This window comes from Pleurodeles waltl, unplaced genomic scaffold (assembly GCF_031143425.1).
Source record: "Pleurodeles waltl isolate 20211129_DDA unplaced genomic scaffold, aPleWal1.hap1.20221129 scaffold_183, whole genome shotgun sequence".
Classification (NCBI taxonomy): Eukaryota; Metazoa; Chordata; class Amphibia; order Caudata; family Salamandridae; genus Pleurodeles; species Pleurodeles waltl.
The window spans coordinates 63,449-81,571 of NW_027149889.1; the positions used below are offsets into that span (position 1 = coordinate 63,449).

General features: G+C 42.5%; 4 non-coding genes across 4 annotated transcripts; all 4 read left to right on the forward strand.

Moving 5' to 3' along the window:
- Positions 1 to 3,977: 3,977 nt before the first annotated feature.
- Positions 3,978 to 4,059, forward strand: TRNAL-AAG (transfer RNA leucine (anticodon AAG)). The gene has a single exon. It is a non-coding gene; the product is annotated as a tRNA-Leu (tRNA).
- A 4,096-nt stretch (positions 4,060 to 8,155) lies between these two features.
- TRNAL-AAG (transfer RNA leucine (anticodon AAG)) lies at positions 8,156 to 8,237 on the forward strand. Its single transcript has one exon. It is a non-coding gene; the product is annotated as a tRNA-Leu (tRNA).
- Positions 8,238 to 12,343: 4,106 nt separating this feature from the next.
- TRNAL-AAG (transfer RNA leucine (anticodon AAG)) lies at positions 12,344 to 12,425 on the forward strand. Its single transcript has one exon. It is a non-coding gene; the product is annotated as a tRNA-Leu (tRNA).
- Positions 12,426 to 16,532: 4,107 nt separating this feature from the next.
- Positions 16,533 to 16,614, forward strand: TRNAL-AAG (transfer RNA leucine (anticodon AAG)). The gene has a single exon. It is a non-coding gene; the product is annotated as a tRNA-Leu (tRNA).
- Positions 16,615 to 18,123: the final 1,509 nt, after the last annotated feature.

The window sequence follows — 18,123 nt, forward strand, 5'->3', positions numbered from 1 at the left end:
GTCATTAGATTTCCTTCTTTTATACCCTTTCTTGCCAGCCACGCTGTGGAGTACTTGGACTCGTGTGATGGAGCATTTTCTTGCATGAAAATCATGTTTATCTTGAAGGATGCAGACTTCTTCCTGTACCACTGCTTGAAGAAGGTGTCTTCCAGGAACTGGCAGTAGGACTGGGAGTTGAGATTGACTCCATCCTCAACCCGAAAAGGCCCCACAAGCTCATCTTTGATGATACCAGCCCAAACCAGTACTCCACCTCCACCTTGCTGGCGTCTGAGTCGGACTGGAGCTCTCTGCCCTTTACCAATCCAGCCACGGGCCCATCCATCTGGCCCATCAAGACTCACTCTCATTTCATCAGTCCATAAAACCTTAGAAGAATCAGTCTTGAGATATTTCTTGGCCCAGTCTTGACGTTTCAGCTTGTGTGTCTTGTTCAGTTGTGGTCGTCTTTCAGCCTTTCTTACCTTGGCCATGTCTCTGAGAATTGCACACCTTGTGCTTTTGGGCACTCCAGTGATGTTGCAGCTCTGAAATATGGCCAAACTGGTGGCAAGTGTCATCGTGGCAGCTGCACGCTTGACTTTTCTCAGTTCATGGGCAGTTATTTTGCGCCTTGGTTTTTCCACACGCTTCTTGCGACCCTGTTGACTATTTTGAATGAAACGCTTGATTGTTCGATGATCACGCTTCAGAAGCTTTGCAATTTTAAGAGTGCTGCATCCCTCTGCAAGATATCTCACTATTTTTGACTTTTCTGAGCCTGTCAAGTCCTTCTTTTGACCCATTTTGACAAAGGAAAGGAAGTTGCCTAATAATTATGCACACCTGATATAGGGTGTTGATGTCATTAGACCACACCCCTTCTCATTACAGAGATGCACATCACCTAATATGCTTAATTGGTAGTAGGCTTTCGAGCCTATACAGCTTGGAGTAAGACAACATGCATAAAGAGGATGATGTGGTCAAAATACTCATTTGCCTAATAATTCTGCACTCCCTGTAGAATGAAAACCCACTGCAAGGTGCAGCTCATTTATTTTCTCTGGATACCTAGGGTTCTTGATGAACCTACAAGCCCTATATATCCCCGCAACCAGAAGAGTCCAGCAGGCGTAATGGTATATTGCTTTCAAAAATCTGACATTGCAGAAAAAAGTTACAGAGTAAAACGTAGAGGAAAATGGCTGTTTTTTTCTTCTCAATTTCAATATTTTTTTTTTATTTCAGTTGTTATTTTCTGTAGGAAACACTTGTAAGATCTACACAAGTTACCCATTGCTGAATTCAGAATGTTGTCTTCTTTTAAAAAATGTTTAGGTTACTGGGACCCAGCATTGGTTTCACACCCATTTCTGTCACTGACTGGAAGGAGGCTAAAAGCACACAAAATCGTAAAAATGGGGTATGTCCCAGTAAAATGCCAAAATTGTGTTGAAAAATTGGGTTTTCTGATTCAAGTCTGCCTGTCCCTGAAAGCTGGGAAGCTGGTGATTTTAGCAGTGCAAACCCTTTGTTGATGCCAATTTCAGGGACAAAAACCACAAGCCTTCTTCTCCAGCCCTTTTTTCCATTTTTTTCTTTTTTAAAACAAAATTTTTACTGTATTTTGGCTAATTTCTTGGTCTCCTTCAGGGGAACCCACAAAGTCTGGGTACCTCTAGAATCCCTAGGATGTTGGGAAAAAAGGACGCAAATTTGGCGTGGATAGCTTATGTGGACAAAAATCTATGAGGGCCTAAGCGCGCCCTGCCCCAAATAGCCAAAAAAATGCCTGGCACCTGAGGGGGAAAAGGCTGGCAGCGAAGGGGTTAAAATGCACTATTTTATTCCAATTTCTTCACTTAGCTTCAGATGAACTATTTTTCCCTCCCACCAACTCCTTTCAAAGTGCACCAGCCACCACTGCCTTGGGTGGGACAGATTGTTTTCGATTGCAGTATGGCAGATTGTTTTGGATTGCAGTGTGGTAGTTTGTTTTTGATTGGAGTGCAGCAGATTGCAGTGGGGTAGATTGTTTTGAATTGGAGTAGGGGAGATTGTTTTGAAGTGGAGTGGGGCAGATTGTTTTGGATCGAAGTGGGACAGATTGTTTTGGAGTGGTGCAGATTGTTTTTTATTATAGTGGGGCACATTGGAGTGAGACAGATTTGCTTGGGGTGGGTGGAGAGGATTGGAGTAGGATGAGTTAGAGTGGATTGGATTCGGGTGAGTGATTTGGACTGGAGTGAGGTGGATTAGTGTGGGTGAAGTGGTCTGGATGGGGTGGATTGTAGTGGGGAAGATTGGAGTGGGGTGGATTGAAGTGTACCGCAGGATTATGTGTTAAAGATTAATTTCAGAATTTACACATAATAAAGAAACACTGTTGATTTGCAATATTTTAAACGAGCTAATCGTCATCTTTTGAGAAGAGTGCCCACGAACAAAAGCAAAAGAAAACATGCGTGGAACGTGGGAAAAGACGATTTGGCAAAATAAAAGAAAGTTCGATTTAAATTTAAAACTTAACAGTTTTGGTTGTCCTGCTGGGCATGTTTTTGCCAGTCACAAGCCTTCTGTTTGCAGGGCACTAGAAGGTAAAAGGAAAAAATAGTACCTTGATCAGGTGGGGAGCAGCGGTCAGGCACTGATTAAGCTGAATCAATCAACGCTTGGTCGCTGCTCTACAGAGAGGAACGGAAATGATGCAAGACATGCCTTGATGAATTAGGAAACTGTAAAGAAGAGTGCCACATAAATAAAAAAATGGTGAGAGACATGCGGGCTCCAAGCCCTTTACTGAATGCTACAGAGTCTATCAAGCGAGACCCTAAAAAGGTCAGTTAGTTAAAATAAACAAACATTGTTACTTCTAAATATCAATATTCCAAGGACGCCTAGATGGTCGTCAAGCAAAAAGTTCCTAGTGCATGGAGGGGCTTATGGTAGTTCTGAAGAGAGGCAAAGGACTTGGTCAGAGGGTGGCCTTGTTGGTGTGGTAGGGAAGCAATACCTCAAACGTTATTACTGGGGTAGGGGAGCTTGCAATTCGGAGTAATGAAAATTATCACAAAGCAATCAAGTAATTCCACATCAAAATAACAAGCGTGCGGGCTGACAACCATGCTCTCAGCATCAACGAGCGCAGAGTGAAGTGAATTTTACCATCCTCTGTGCATTTTTATTGCGGGGCTCATTTACATTTGACTTGGCGCGCAGAACGAGTGAGAACCAGGTCAATAGAAACAAAAATCATCTATTTAAAAAGTTTAGTTTCACGTGGGCCTGTTGTCCTTACTTCTTTCAGAATAGCTTTTGAACCTCTGTCCTGTGTGTGTCTGTGACTGTCACGTGAAAGGCAGTCAGAGCATCCAGGTGGGCCCCATGTCACCTGGGGCACCGCCCACCAGTGCTGGAGTTTTAAACAGCACCCGGTTGCATTTTGGGACTTGTGCCTTTTCAATGTGAGCTCAAAGACGGGAGCCTGTGAAATTCTATTGGCTAAAAAATATTAACAGCGGAATGTGAATAGGCCACACAAGACATGACGTCACTGGAAAGCTAAACAGTATGTTGGGGAGACTGGGTGCGGCAATAGGGCTGATGTCATGAATACGTGCAACTCCTCAGTTATTTTTGAATGAACTGCTCATTCATTAGATCCCACCCAAAGAAATGAGCCCACCAGTATGAACACTTGTTTCATTAGAAAATGATGGAGTCACATTGCCTATGTAGAGCAGGTGCTTATACCTTGGTTGGAAGTCATTGCTCGGAGAGTGTTGTCTTTTAAGGTGATTGCACTAGGTCCGAGCAGGTGGGAGAAGACTTGTGCAGTGACTGAGTAAGAGAGATAACCTTCAATTACCACATCACCCTCCCGACATTGTAATCATGTCCATGAAATGGTTTATCAACTCGACTTTCCACACTCAGTGAGGAGGCTCAGGGTTGCGGTGCTCATCAAGTGCACAGACACACTGAGAGCAGCAGGTAGCGTGGCCGAGCGGTCTAAGGCGCTGGATTAAGGCTCCAGTCTCTTTGGAGGCGTGGGTTCAAATCCCACCGCTGCCAGAGATGGATTTTTACAGATCTTAATGACGCATCTCCCTTCTGACCCTTCAATTTGCATAAACAGTGACTCTACCAATAGGTCCCTAATTTTAAAACTCTTTTACAGTCTCCTTCTAAGTAAACTCCTAAACCGTGGACTCCAAGAAATCGGCTGATTGGCGCTGCTGTTGTTTTGCTTCATTCTGCTTAGATCACCTTCAAATGGAAGGTTTAACAAATAATTTGTTCTCCCCACGCGGTCACCCGCTCTTCTCTCTGCAAAATAAAATCGAACCTCTGTTAAATAAAGATTTAAAGTAAATTATCTATCTTCCCAAATAAAGTTGGTAAATGTGTTCTTCACAGTTATTTTAAAAATCAGGTTTAAAATAAACAACAGAGGTAGTCAGCAGGATTCAAACCCGTGCAGGGATTTCAAGCCCATCACCTTAACCACTCGGCCATAACTACCAGCTCTCATTGAGCTCTACCGAAACTTTATATCACAACAAAATTGTGCAAAATGGCCGTGCAGACCTATATATGACTCCATTTAGTAGGATCTCTAACTGTGTGCAAAGGGCACATTGCTATGTTTCTGTCTAAGCTTTGCTTTAGGTCTGAGGTCTTAAGAACCAAAGCAGGCTCCACGCACACTTGCCTGCACAAAAAAACAAGCATTTGCAATGCGAAAGGTCTCACATTTGTGAGAGTTAGAGCTATTGGCGTTGCAAATGACAATGTCTTTTACCTAGGTTTTGGTTTTCTTTGGGAAAATTTGATGTGTCCACGTTGTGTTTTGGGGCACTTCCTGTCGCGGGCGCTAGGCCTACCCACACAAGTGAGGTAAAAAATGTTATCGGGAGACTTGGGGAAACATAGAATAGCAAAACAAGAGTTACTGCCCCTTGTCTTTATCTACATTTTTTCCTTCCAAATATAAGACAGTGTGTAAAAAAGACGTCTATTTGAGAAATGCCCTTTAATTCGCATGCTAGTGTGGGCACCCCAGAATTCAGAGATGTGCAAATAACCACTGCTCCTTCACTCCTTATCTTGTGCCCATTTTGGAAATAGAAAGGTTTTCTTGATACCTATTTTTCACTCTATATACTTCGGCAAATTAATTGCAGTATACCCGGTATAGAATGAAAACCCACTGCAAGGTGCAGCTCATTTATTTTCTCTGGATACCTAGGGTTCTTGATGAACCTACAAGCCCTATATATCCCCGCAACCAGAAGAGTCCAGCAGGCGTAATGGTATATTGCTTTCAAAAATCTGACATTGCAGAAAAAAGTTACAGAGTAAAACGTAGAGGAAAATGGCTGTTTTTTTCTTCTCAATTTCAATATTTTTTTTTTATTTCAGTTGTTATTTTCTGTAGGAAACACTTGTAAGATCTACACAAGTTACCCATTGCTGAATTCAGAATGTTGTCTTCTTTTAAAAAATGTTTAGGTTACTGGGACCCAGCATTGGTTTCACACCCATTTCTGTCACTGACTGGAAGGAGGCTAAAAGCACACAAAATCGTAAAAATGGGGTATGTCCCAGTAAAATGCCAAAATTGTGTTGAAAAATTGGGTTTTCTGATTCAAGTCTGCCTGTCCCTGAAAGCTGGGAAGCTGGTGATTTTAGCAGTGCAAACCCTTTGTTGATGCCAATTTCAGGGACAAAAACCACAAGCCTTCTTCTCCAGCCCTTTTTTCCATTTTTTTCTTTTTTAAAACAAAATTTTTACTGTATTTTGGCTAATTTCTTGGTCTCCTTCAGGGGAACCCACAAAGTCTGGGTACCTCTAGAATCCCTAGGATGTTGGAAAAAAAGGACGCAAATTTGGCGTGGATAGCTTATGTGGACAAAAATCTATGAGGGCCTAAGCGCGCCCTGCCCCAAATAGCCAAAAAAATGCCTGGCACCTGAGGGGGAAAAGGCTGGCAGCGAAGGGGTTAAAATGCACTATTTTATTCCAATTTCTTCACTTAGCTTCAGATGAACTATTTTTCCCTCCCACCAACTCCTTTCAAAGTGCACCAGCCACCACTGCCTTGGGTGGGACAGATTGTTTTCGATTGCAGTATGGCAGATTGTTTTGGATTGCAGTGTGGTAGTTTGTTTTTGATTGGAGTGCAGCAGATTGCAGTGGGGTAGATTGTTTTGAATTGGAGTAGGGGAGATTGTTTTGAAGTGGAGTGGGGCAGATTGTTTTGGATCGAAGTGGGACAGATTGTTTTGGAGTGGTGCAGATTGTTTTTTATTATAGTGGGGCACATTGGAGTGAGACAGATTTGCTTGGGGTGGGTGGAGAGGATTGGAGTAGGATGAGTTAGAGTGGATTGGATTCGGGTGAGTGATTTGGACTGGAGTGAGGTGGATTAGTGTGGGTGAAGTGGTCTGGATGGGGTGGATTGTAGTGGGGAAGATTGGAGTGGGGTGGATTGAAGTGTACCGCAGGATTATGTGTTAAAGATTAATTTCAGAATTTACACATAATAAAGAAACACTGTTGATTTGCAATATTTTAAACAAGCTAATCATCATCTTTTGAGAAGAGTGCCCACGAACAAAAGCAAAAGAAAACATGCGTGGAACGTGGGAAAAGACGATTTGGCAAAATAAAAGAAAGTTCGATTTAAATTTAAAACTTAACAGTTTTGTTTGTCCTGCTGGGCATGTTTTTGCCAGTCACAAGCCTTCTGTTTGCAGGGCACTAGAAGGTAAAAGGAAAAAATAGTACCTTGATCAGGTGGGGAGCAGCGGTCAGGCACTGATTAAGCTGAATCAATCAACGCTTGGTCGCTGCTCTACAGAGAGGAACGGAAATGATGCAAGACATGCCTTGATGAATTAGGAAACTGTAAAGAAGAGTGCCACATAAATAAAAAAATGGTGAGAGACATGCGGGCTCCAAGCCCTTTTTCTGAATACTACAGAGTCTATCAAGCGAGACCCTAAAAAGGTCAGTTAGTTAAAATAAACAAACATTGTTACTTCTAAATATCAATATTCCAAGGACGCCTAGATGGTCGTCAAGCAAAAAGTTCCTAGTGCATGGAGGGGCTTATGGTAGTTCTGAAGAGAGGCAAAGGACTTGGTCAGAGGGTGGCCTTGTTGGTGTGGTAGGGAAGCAATACCTCAAACATTATTACTGGGGTAGGGGAGCTTGCAATTCGGAGTAATTAAAATTATCACAAAGCAATCAAGTAATTCCACATCAAAATAACAAGCGTGCGGGCTGACAACCATGCTCTCAGCATCAACGAGCGCAGAGTGAAGTGAATTTTACCATCCTCTGTGCATTTTTATTGCGGGGCTCATTTACATTTGACTTGGCGCGCAGAACGAGTGAGAACCAGGTCAATAGAAACAAAAATCATCTATTTAAAAAGTTTAGTTTCACGTGGGCCTGTTGTCCTTACTTCTTTCAGAATAGCTTTTGAACCTCTGTCCTGTGTGTGTCTGTGACTGTCACGTGAAAAGGCAGTCAGGGCATCCAGGTGGACCCCATGTCACCTGGGGCACCGCCCACCAGTGCTGGAGTTTTAAACAGCACCCGGTTGCATTTTGGGACTTGTGCCTTTTCAATGTGAGCTCAAAGACGGGAGCCTGTGAAATTCTATTGGCTAAAAAATATTAACAGCGGAATGTGAATAGGCCACACAAGACATGACGTCACTGGAAAGCTAAACAGTATGTTGGGGAGACTGGGTGCGGCAATAGGGCTGATGTCATGAATACGTGCAACTCCTCAGTTATTTTTGAATGAACTGCTCATTCATTAGATCCCACCCAAAGAAATGAGCCCACCAGTATGAACACTTGTTTCATTAGAAAATGATGGAGTCACATTGCCTATGTAGAGCAGGTGCTTATACCTTGGTTGGAAGTCATTGCTCGGAGAGTGTTGTCTTTTAAGGTGATTGCACTAGGTCCGAGCAGGTGGGAGAAGACTTGTGCAGTGACTGAGTAAGAGAGATAACCTTCAATTACCACATCACCCTCCCGACATTGTAATCATGTCCATGAAATGGTTTATCAACTCGACTTTCCACACTAAGTGAGGAGACTCAGGGTTACGGTGCTCATGAAGTGCACAGACACACTGAGAGCAACAGGTAGCGTGGCCGAGCGGTCTAAGGCGCTGGATTAAGGCTCCAGTCTCTTTGGAGGCGTGGGTTCAAATCCCACCGCTGCCAGAGATGGATTTTTACAGATCTTAATGACGCATCTCCCTTCTGACCCTTCAATTTGCATAAACAGTGACTCTACCAATAGGTCCCTAATTTTAAAACTCTTTTACAGTCTCCTTCTAAGTAAACTCCTAAACCGTGGACTCCAAGAAATCGGCTGATTGGCGCTGCTGTTGTTTTGCTTCATTCTGCTTAGATCACCTTCAAATGGAAGGTTTAACAAATCATTTGTTCTCCCCACGCGGTCACCCGCTCTTCTCTCTGCAAAATAAAATCGAACCTCTGTTAAATAAAGATTTAAAGTAAATTATCTATCTTCCCAAATAAAGTTGGTAAATGTGTTCTTCACAGTTATTTTAAAAATCAGGTTTAAAATAAACAACAGAGGTAGTCAGCAGGATTCAAACCCGTGCAGGGAACCCCCAAAGGATTTCAAGCCCATCACCTTAACCACTCGGCCATAACTACCAGCTCTCATTGAGCTCTACCGAAACTTTATATCACAACAAAATTGTGCAAAATGGCCGTGCAGACCTATATATGACTCCATTTAGTAGGATCTCTAACTGTGTGCAAAGGGCACATTGCTATGTTTCTGTCTAAGCTTTGCTTTAGGTCTGAGGTCTTAAGAACCAAAGCAGGCTCCACGCACACTTGCCTGCACAAAAAAACAAGCATTTGCAATGCGAAAGGTCTCACATTTGTGAGAGTTAGAGCTATTGGCGTTGCAAATGACAATGTCTTTTACCTAGGTTTTGGTTTTCTTCGGGAAAATTTGATGTGTCCACGTTGTGTTTTGGGGCACTTCCTGTCGCGGGCGCTAGGCCTACCCACACAAGTGAGGTAAAAAATGTTATCGGGAGACTTGGGGAAACATAGAATAGCAAAACAAGAGTTACTGCCCCTTGTCTTTATCTAAATTTTTTCCTTCCAAATATAAGACAGTGTGTAAAAAAGACGTCTATTTGAGAAATGCCCTTTAATTCGCATGCTAGTGTGGGCACCCCAGAATTCAGAGATGTGCAAATAACCACTGCTCCTTCACTCCTTATCTTGTGCCCATTTTGGAAATAGAAAGGTTTTCTTGATACCTATTTTTCACTCTATATACTTCGGCAAATTAATTGCAGTATACCCGGTATAGAATGAAAACCCACTGCAAGGTGCAGCTCATTTATTTTCTCTGGATACCTAGGGTTCTTGATGAACCTACAAGCCCTATATATCCCCGCAACCAGAAGAGTCCAGCAGGCGTAATGGTATATTGCTTTCAAAAATCTGACATTGCAGAAAAAAGTTACAGAGTAAAACGTAGAGGAAAATGGCTGTTTTTTTCTTCTCAATTTCAATATTTTTTTTTTATTTCAGTTGTTATTTTCTGTAGGAAACACTTGTAAGATCTACACAAGTTACCCATTGCTGAATTCAGAATGTTGTCTTCTTTTCAAAAATGTTTAGGTTACTGGGACCCAGCATTGGTTTCACACCCATTTCTGTCACTGACTGGAAGGAGGCTAAAAGCACACAAAATCGTAAAAATGGGGTATGTCCCAGTAAAATGCCAAAATTGTGTTGAAAAATTGGGTTTTCTGATTCAAGTCTGCCTGTCCCTGAAAGCTGGGAAGCTGGTGATTTTAGCAGTGCAAACCCTTTGTTGATGCCAATTTCAGGGACAAAAACCACAAGCCTTCTTCTCCAGCCCTTTTTTCCATTTTTTTCTTTTTTAAAACAAAATTTTTACTGTATTTTGGCTAATTTCTTGGTCTCCTTCAGGGGAACCCACAAAGTCTGGGTACCTCTAGAATCCCTAGGATGTTGGAAAAAAAGGACGCAAATTTGGCGTGGATAGCTTATGTGGACAAAAATCTATGAGGGCCTAAGCGCGCCCTGCCCCAAATAGCCAAAAAAATGCCTGGCACCTGAGGGGGAAAAGGCTGGCAGCGAAGGGGTTAAAATGCACTATTTTATTCCAATTTCTTCACTTAGCTTCAGATGAACTATTTTTCCCTCCCACCAACTCCTTTCAAAGTGCACCAGCCACCACTGCCTTGGGTGGGACAGATTGTTTTCGATTGCAGTATGGCAGATTGTTTTGGATTGCAGTGTGGTAGTTTGTTTTTGATTGGAGTGCAGCAGATTGCAGTGGGGTAGATTGTTTTGAATTGGAGTAGGGGAGATTGTTTTGAAGTGGAGTGGGGCAGATTGTTTTGGATCGAAGTGGGACAGATTGTTTTGGAGTGGTGCAGATTGTTTTTTATTATAGTGGGGCACATTGGAGTGAGACAGATTTGCTTGGGGTGGGTGGAGAGGATTGGAGTAGGATGAGTTAGAGTGGATTGGATTCGGGTGAGTGATTTGGACTGGAGTGAGGTGGATTAGTGTGGGTGAAGTGGTCTGGATGGGGTGGATTGTAGTGGGGAAGATTGGAGTGGGGTGGATTGAAGTGTACCGCAGGATTATGTGTTAAAGATTAATTTCAGAATTTACACATAATAAAGAAACACTGTTGATTTGCAATATTTTAAACGAGCTAATCGTCATCTTTTGAGAAGAGTGCCCACGAACAAAAGCAAAAGAAAACATGCGTGGAACGTGGGAAAAGACGATTTGGCAAAATAAAAGAAAGTTCGATTTAAATTTAAAACTTAACAGTTTTGGTTGTCCTGCTGGGCATGTTTTTGCCAGTCACAAGCCTTCTGTTTGCAGGGCACTAGAAGGTAAAAGGAAAAAATAGTACCTTGATCAGGTGGGGAGCAGCGGTCAGGCACTGATTAAGCTGAATCAATCAACGCTTGGTCGCTGCTCTACAGAGAGGAACGGAAATGATGCAAGACATGCCTTGATGAATTAGGAAACTGTAAAGAAGAGTGCCACATAAATAAAAAAATGGTGAGAGACATGCGGGCTCCAAGCCCTTTACTGAATGCTACAGAGTCTATCAAGCGAGACCCTAAAAAGGTCAGTTAGTTAAAATAAACAAACATTGTTACTTCTAAATATCAATATTCCAAGGACGCCTAGATGGTCGTCAAGCAAAAAGTTCCTAGTGCATGGAGGGGCTTATGGTAGTTCTGAAGAGAGGCAAAGGACTTGGTCAGAGGGTGGCCTTGTTGGTGTGGTAGGGAAGCAATACCTCAAACGTTATTACTGGGGTAGGGGAGCTTGCAATTCGGAGTAATGAAAATTATCACAAAGCAATCAAGTAATTCCACATCAAAATAACAAGCGTGCGGGCTGACAACCATGCTCTCAGCATCAACGAGCGCAGAGTGAAGTGAATTTTACCATCCTCTGTGCATTTTTATTGCGGGGCTCATTTACATTTGACTTGGCGCGCAGAACGAGTGAGAACCAGGTCAATAGAAACAAAAATCATCTATTTAAAAAGTTTAGTTTCACGTGGGCCTGTTGTCCTTACTTCTTTCAGAATAGCTTTTGAACCTCTGTCCTGTGTGTGTCTGTGACTGTCACGTGAAAGGCAGTCAGAGCATCCAGGTGGGCCCCATGTCACCTGGGGCACCGCCCACCAGTGCTGGAGTTTTAAACAGCACCCGGTTGCATTTTGGGACTTGTGCCTTTTCAATGTGAGCTCAAAGACGGGAGCCTGTGAAATTCTATTGGCTAAAAAATATTAACAGCGGAATGTGAATAGGCCACACAAGACATGACGTCACTGGAAAGCTAAACAGTATGTTGGGGAGACTGGGTGCGGCAATAGGGCTGATGTCATGAATACGTGCAACTCCTCAGTTATTTTTGAATGAACTGCTCATTCATTAGATCCCACCCAAAGAAATGAGCCCACCAGTATGAACACTTGTTTCATTAGAAAATGATGGAGTCACATTGCCTATGTAGAGCAGGTGCTTATACCTTGGTTGGAAGTCATTGCTCGGAGAGTGTTGTCTTTTAAGGTGATTGCACTAGGTCCGAGCAGGTGGGAGAAGACTTGTGCAGTGACTGAGTAAGAGAGATAACCTTCAATTACCACATCACCCTCCCGACATTGTAATCATGTCCATGAAATGGTTTATCAACTCGACTTTCCACACTCAGTGAGGAGGCTCAGGGTTGCGGTGCTCATCAAGTGCACAGACACACTGAGAGCAGCAGGTAGCGTGGCCGAGCGGTCTAAGGCGCTGGATTAAGGCTCCAGTCTCTTTGGAGGCGTGGGTTCAAATCCCACCGCTGCCAGAGATGGATTTTTACAGATCTTAATGACGCATCTCCCTTCTGACCCTTCAATTTGCATAAACAGTGACTCTACCAATAGGTCCCTAATTTTAAAACTCTTTTACAGTCTCCTTCTAAGTAAACTCCTAAACCGTGGACTCCAAGAAATCGGCTGATTGGCGCTGCTGTTGTTTTGCTTCATTCTGCTTAGATCACCTTCAAATGGAAGGTTTAACAAATAATTTGTTCTCCCCACGTGGTCACCCGCTCTTCTCTCTGCAAAATAAAATCGAACCTCTGTTAAATAAAGATTTAAAGTAAATTATCTATCTTCCCAAATAAAGTTGGTAAATGTGTTCTTCACAGTTATTTTAAAAATCAGGTTTAAAATAAACAACAGAGGTAGTCAGCAGGATTCAAACCCGTGCAGGGAACCCCCAAAGGATTTCAAGCCCATCACCTTAACCACTCGGCCATAACTACCAGCTATCATTGAGCTATACCGAAACTTTATATCACAACAAAATTGTGCAAAATGGCCGTGCAGACCTATATATGACTCCATTTAGTAGGATCTCTAACTGTGTGCAAAGGGCACATTGCTATGTTTCTGTCTAAGCTTTGCTTTAGGTCTGAGGTCTTAAGAACCAAAGCAGGCTCCACGCACACTTGCCTGCACAAAAAAACAAGCATTTGCAATGCGAAAGGTCTCACATTTGTGAGAGTTAGAGCTATTGGCGTTGCAAATGACAATGTCTTTTACCTAGGTTTTGGTTTTCTTTGGGAAAATTTGATGTGTCCACGTTGTGTTTTGGGGCACTTCCTGTCGCGGGCGCTAGGCCTACCCACACAAGTGAGGTAAAAAATGTTATCGGGAGACTTGGGGAAACATAGAATAGCAAAACAAGAGTTACTGCCCCTTGTCTTTATCTACATTTTTTCCTTCCAAATATAAGACAGTGTGTAAAAAAGACGTCTATTTGAGAAATGCCCTTTAATTTGCATGCTAGTGTGGGCACCCCAGAATTCAGAGATGTGCAAATAACCACTGCTCCTTCACTCCTTATCTTGTGCCCATTTTGGAAATAGAAAGGTTTTCTTGATACCTATTTTTCACTCTATATACTTCGGCAAATTAATTGCAGTATACCCGGTATAGAATGAAAACCCACTGCAAGGTGCAGCTCATTTATTTTCTCTGGATACCTAGGGTTCTTGATGAACCTACAAGCCCTATATATCCCCGCAACCAGAAGAGTCCAGCAGGCGTAATGGTATATTGCTTTCAAAAATCTGACATTGCAGAAAAAAGTTACAGAGTAAAACGTAGAGGAAAATGGCTGTTTTTTTCTTCTCAATTTCAATATTTTTTTTTTATTTCAGTTGTTATTTTCTGTAGGAAACACTTGTAAGATCTACACAAGTTACCCATTGCTGAATTCAGAATGTTGTCTTCTTTTAAAAAATGTTTAGGTTACTGGGACCCAGCATTGGTTTCACACCCATTTCTGTCACTGACTGGAAGGAGGCTAAAAGCACACAAAATCGTAAAAATGGGGTATGTCCCAGTAAAATGCCAAAATTGTGTTGAAAAATTGGGTTTTCTGATTCAAGTCTGCCTGTCCCTGAAAGCTGGGAAGCTGGTGATTTTAGCAGTGCAAACCCTTTGTTGATGCCAATTTCAGGGACAAAAACCACAAGCCTTCTTCTCCAGCCCTTTTTTCCATTTTTTTCTTTTTTAAAACAAAATTTTTACTGTATTTTGGCTAATTTCTTGGTCTCCTTCAGGGGAACCCACAAAGTCTGGGTACCTCTAGAATCCCTAGGATGTTGGAAAAAAAGGACGCAAATTTGGCGTGGATAGCTTATGTGGACAAAAATCTATGAGGGCCTAAGCGCACCCTGCCCCAAATAGCCAAAAAAATGCCTGGCACCTGAGGGGGAAAAGGCTGGCAGCGAAGGGGTTAAAATGCACTATTTTATTCCAATTTCTTCACTTAGCTTCAGATGAACTATTTTTCCCTCCCACCAACTCCTTTCAAAGTGCACCAGCCACCACTGCCTTGGGTGGGACAGATTGTTTTCGATTGCAGTATGGCAGATTGTTTTGGATTGCAGTGTGGTAGTTTGTTTTTGATTGGAGTGCAGCAGATTGCAGTGGGGTAGATTGTTTTGAATTGGAGTAGGGGAGATTGTTTTGAAGTGGAGTGGGGCAGATTGTTTTGGATCGAAGTGGGACAGATTGTTTTGGAGTGGTGCAGATTGTTTTTTATTATAGTGGGGCACATTGGAGTGAGACAGATTTGCTTGGGGTGGGTGGAGAGGATTGGAGTAGGATGAGTTAGAGTGGATTGGATTCGGGTGAGTGATTTGGACTGGAGTGAGGTGGATTAGTGTGGGTGAAGTGGTCTGGATGGGGTGGATTGTAGTGGGGAAGATTGGAGTGGGGTGGATTGAAGTGTACCGCAGGATTATGTGTTAAAGATTAATTTCAGAATTTACACATAATAAAGAAACACTGTTGATTTGCAATATTTTAAACAAGCTAATCATCATCTTTTGAGAAGAGTGCCCACGAACAAAAGCAAAAGAAAACATGCGTGGAACGTGGGAAAAGACGATTTGGCAAAATAAAAGAAAGTTCGATTTAAATTTAAAACTTAACAGTTTTGTTTGTCCTGCTGGGCATGTTTTTGCCAGTCACAAGCCTTCTGTTTGCAGGGCACTAGAAGGTAAAAGGAAAAAATAGTACCTTGATCAGGTGGGGAGCAGCGGTCAGGCACTGATTAAGCTGAATCAATCAACGCTTGGTCGCTGCTCTACAGAGAGGAACGGAAATGATGCAAGACATGCCTTGATGAATTAGGAAACTGTAAAGAAGAGTGCCACATAAATAAAAAAATGGTGAGAGACATGCGGGCTCCAAGCCCTTTACTGAATACTACAGAGTCTATCAAGCGAGACCCTAAAAAGGTCAGTTAGTTAAAATAAACAAACATTGTTACTTCTAAATATCAATATTCCAAGGACGCCTAGATGGTCGTCAAGCAAAAAGTTCCTAGTGCATGGAGGGGCTTATGGTAGTTCTGAAGAGAGGCAAAGGACTTGGTCAGAGGGTGGCCTTGTTGGTGTGGTAGGGAAGCAATACCTCAAACATTATTACTGGGGTAGGGGAGCTTGCAATTCGGAGTAATTAAAATTATCACAAAGCAATCAAGTAATTCCACATCAAAATAACAAGCGTGCGGGCTGACAACCATGCTCTCAGCATCAACGAGCGCAGAGTGAAGTGAATTTTACCATCCTCTGTGCATTTTTATTGCGGGGCTCATTTACATTTGACTTGGCGCGCAGAACGAGTGAGAACCAGGTCAATAGAAACAAAAATCATCTATTTAAAAAGTTTAGTTTCACGTGGGCCTGTTGTCCTTACTTCTTTCAGAATAGCTTTTGAACCTCTGTCCTGTGTGTGTCTGTGACTGTCACGTGAAAAGGCAGTCAGGGCATCCAGGTGGACCCCATGTCACCTGGGGCACCGCCCACCAGTGCTGGAGTTTTAAACAGCACCCGGTTGCATTTTGGGACTTGTGCCTTTTCAATGTGAGCTCAAAGACGGGAGCCTGTGAAATTCTATTGGCTAAAAAATATTAACAGCGGAATGTGAATAGGCCACACAAGACATGACGTCACTGGAAAGCTAAACAGTATGTTGGGGAGACTGGGTGCGGCAATAGGGCTGATGTCATGAATACGTGCAACTCCTCAGTTATTTTTGAATGAACTGCTCATTCATTAGATCCCACCCAAAGAAATGAGCCCACCAGTATGAACACTTGTTTCATTAGAAAATGATGGAGTCACATTGCCTATGTAGAGCAGGTGCTTATACCTTGGTTGGAAGTCATTGCTCGGAGAGTGTTGTCTTTTAAGGTGATTGCACTAGGTCCGAGCAGGTGGGAGAAGACTTGTGCAGTGACTGAGTAAGAGAGATAACCTTCAATTACCACATCACCCTCCCGACATTGTAATCATGTCCATGAAATGGTTTATCAACTCGACTTTCCACACTAAGTGAGGAGACTCAGGGTTACGGTGCTCATGAAGTGCACAGACACACTGAGAGCAACAGGTAGCGTGGCCGAGCGGTCTAAGGCGCTGGATTAAGGCTCCAGTCTCTTTGGAGGCGTGGGTTCAAATCCCACCGCTGCCAGAGATGGATTTTTACAGATCTTAATGACGCATCTCCCTTCTGACCCTTCAATTTGCATAAACAGTGACTCTTCCAATAGGTCCCTAATTTTAAAACTCTTTTACAGTCTCCTTCTAAGTAAACTCCTAAACCGTGGACTCCAAGAAATCGGCTGATTGGCGCTGCTGTTGTTTTGCTTCATTCTGCTTAGATCACCTTCAAATGGAAGGTTTAACAAATCATTTGTTCTCCCCACGCGGTCACCCGCTCTTCTCTCTGCAAAATAAAATCGAACCTCTGTTAAATAAAGATTTAAAGTAAATTATCTATCTTCCCAAATAAAGTTGGTAAATGTGTTCTTCACAGTTATTTTAAAAATCAGGTTTAAAATAAACAACAGAGGTAGTCAGCAGGATTCAAACCCGTGCAGGGAACCCCCAAAGGATTTCAAGCCCATCACCTTAACCACTCGGCCATAACTACCAGCTCTCATTGAGCTCTACCGAAACTTTATATCACAACAAAATTGTGCAAAATGGCCGTGCAGACCTATATATGACTCCATTTAGTAGGATCTCTAACTGTGTGCAAAGGGCACATTGCTATGTTTCTGTCTAAGCTTTGCTTTAGGTCTGAGGTCTTAAGAACCAAAGCAGGCTCCACGCACACTTGCCTGCACAAAAAAACAAGCATTTGCAATGCGAAAGGTCTCACATTTGTGAGAGTTAGAGCTATTGGCGTTGCAAATGACAATGTCTTTTACCTAGGTTTTGGTTTTCTTCGGGAAAATTTGATGTGTCCACGTTGTGTTTTGGGGCACTTCCTGTCGCGGGCGCTAGGCCTACCCACACAAGTGAGGTAAAAAATGTTATCGGGAGACTTGGGGAAACATAGAATAGCAAAACAAGAGTTACTGCCCCTTGTCTTTATCTAAATTTTTTCCTTCCAAATATAAGACAGTGTGTAAAAAAGACGTCTATTTGAGAAATGCCCTTTAATTCGCATGCTAGTGTGGGCACCCCAGAATTCAGAGATGTGCAAATAACCACTGCTCCTTCACTCCTTATCTTGTGCCCATTTTGGAAATAGAAAGGTTTTCTTGATACCTATTTTTCACTCTATATACTTCGGCAAATTAATTGCAGTATACCCGGTATAGAATGAAAACCCACTGCAAGGTGCAGCTCATTTATTTTCTCTGGATACCTAGGGTTCTTGATGAACCTACAAGCCCTATATATCCCCGCAACCAGAAGAGTCCAGCAGGCGTAATGGTATATTGCTTTCAAAAATCTGACATTGCAGAAAAAAGTTACAGAGTAAAACGTAGAGGAAAATGGCTGTTTTTTTCTTCTCAATTTCAATATTTTTTTTTTATTTCAGTTGTTATTTTCTGTAGGAAACACTTGTAAGATCTACACAAGTTACCCATTGCTGAATTCAGAATGTTGTCTTCTTTTAAAAAATGTTTAGGTTACTGGGACCCAGCATTGGTTTCACACCCATTTCTGTCACTGACTGGAAGGAGGC